Raw genomic sequence first — 2,500 nt, forward strand, 5'->3', positions numbered from 1 at the left:
TATCGCCTAGTAATGTATGCATTAGGATTTTAAATGGCATGGGACTGCGGTCTCGGAATGAGGCTAGCAGAACCCCTAGATTTCTCTCTCTCTCTCTCTCTCTCTCTCTCTCTCTCTCTCTCTCTCTCTCTCTCTCTCTCTCTCTCTCTCTCTCTCTCTCTCTCTCTCTCTCTGTTTATATATATATATATATATATATATATATATATATATATATATATATACATATATATATATATATATATTTTTTTTTTAGACGTTCCTGGAAGTTTTTTTTTATACTCACGACTTGCAACAGCAAATATATTGAATCAAACGGATACAGTTCTTGAAAAAGACCAAGAAAAATGGTCAAATTTGCTGTTACGTAGACACCTAAATTGGCAAAGGGCATCGTACAAAAACGTTCCTATGGTTATTATTCATTGGTCAATAACCACAACAGACCGAATGACTAAATACAAATACTACGTCTTAATATCATGGCATATTGTTTACTCAAACCTATTCTGTTTTATCAAAAGAAAAAAAAAGAAAAAAAAAATTAGATGTGGCATAAATTATTCTATTTGTTAAATGCTAAACAGACTCCACAAACTGTGTTTTAGACAGATGCAATATTTCTCGTACCATAGGCTGGAAATGAGGATATCAGAAGCTTTCAAAATCTCGAAAAATAAGTACTTGCCGTAGAAATGATTTTGCTATAGATGTTATTTTCCAGAGAATGAAGAGGTTAGGAATTAGGGCAATTACTCAAAAAAAAAACAGCTATAATATAGTATGGCAGTGAATGTTATGGAATAAAATATATGATAAGTACCCCCCCCCCCCTCTGGCTTCCTCTGTTAGCGACCCTATCCACGTGTTTATTTAGATTAACAGTGAATAAACACGTCTTTATGATTAACACCTTTATATATAACAGTGAATAAACACGTCTTTATGATTAACACCTTTAATAATATATATAATATATATATATATATATATATATATATATATATATATATATATATATATATATTATATATATATAATATATATATATATATATATATATTATATATATATATTTATATATATATATATATATATATATATGATTAACACCTTTATATATATATAATATATTATATAATATATATATATATATATATATATATATATAATATATATATAATATATATATGATTAACACCTTATATATATATATATATATATATATATATATATATATATATATGATTAACACCTTTATATATATATATATATATATATATATATATATATATATATATATATATATTCATTTTCACGACAATGCATTCCGTGTTGAAGGGCCTTTGTGTGGTGTTAATAGAAAACGATATTGATGTTATATGATGTTAATTCAAGCAATCACGGCAGGTGTTTGGCGTCTCGTATTAATTCTGATCCCAAGTATATTGAAGAAAAATAACTAGATCAAATCTTACACATTTGTTAAATATATAGAAAAACGTATACACAAATACATTAAAAACATGAAAATTATATAAGATACACAAAAACTATGAAAAAAAAATATTAATGAGACATATAAACAAGTAGTTTATATAAATTTCAACCATGCTTTTACCTTTAGTGTTACGAGTTAACCACCAAGACAGTGCTCGACACGTCATTCCTATCAAAATCTTGTGTTGATACTTTGACACATGAGAATATCATCCTCATAAAACATCCATCACGATACGTGTTGACACAGAACATGATTAGCAAGAATTTTCCCGTGACTGCACCGTGATTCAAGGCATTAAAGTGATGCTGCTTCTCTGTATCATATTAATGTGCATCATTTTGTCGCTAGTACAGTTTCTTTTCTGTAAATATTCGACATAGATTTATCATATTCTGTTATATATATGTACGCAGAAAAATTATATTCTCATAGAAAACGTGTGTAATATAAGGGGACACATAGCTAATTCCGATGAATCGTTGTATATATCATTATTATACTGTATATGATATGGTAGCCCTTTAATTATTAATTCTATGTATATTTTTTTCATGATTTCTATCAAAGATGAAAAAAAAACTCCCTTAGCCCTAGTAGTAATTAAATAATTACATAAAAACTATATGTTATGGGTTGCTACCGTTAACAGTTATATTATCGTTTGTAGTTGTAAAGTTATTAATTAATTATTAGTATTAGCATTGGTAATAGAAATGGTAATGGTAGTAATAGCAGATGTAGTATACTGATTACTAAAATTATCAAATCTTTGTCATAATTGTTCAAATAATTTTTGTCAAATCATGGAATATATTTTGTCCTTATCATTAACATTGTCGTTGTTTTTTTATATCATTATAACGATTAACATCATTAGTATCATTATTATTTTTTATATATTTTCATTACCATCATTATTATAACCATCATTATTATTATCATTCTTAATACTATCATTATTATCATCACTATCACCATCAACATCCCCATAATTAT

The sequence above is a fragment of the Penaeus monodon genome, chromosome 5 (genome assembly GCF_015228065.2).
Source record: "Penaeus monodon isolate SGIC_2016 chromosome 5, NSTDA_Pmon_1, whole genome shotgun sequence".
Classification (NCBI taxonomy): domain Eukaryota; kingdom Metazoa; phylum Arthropoda; class Malacostraca; order Decapoda; family Penaeidae; genus Penaeus; species Penaeus monodon.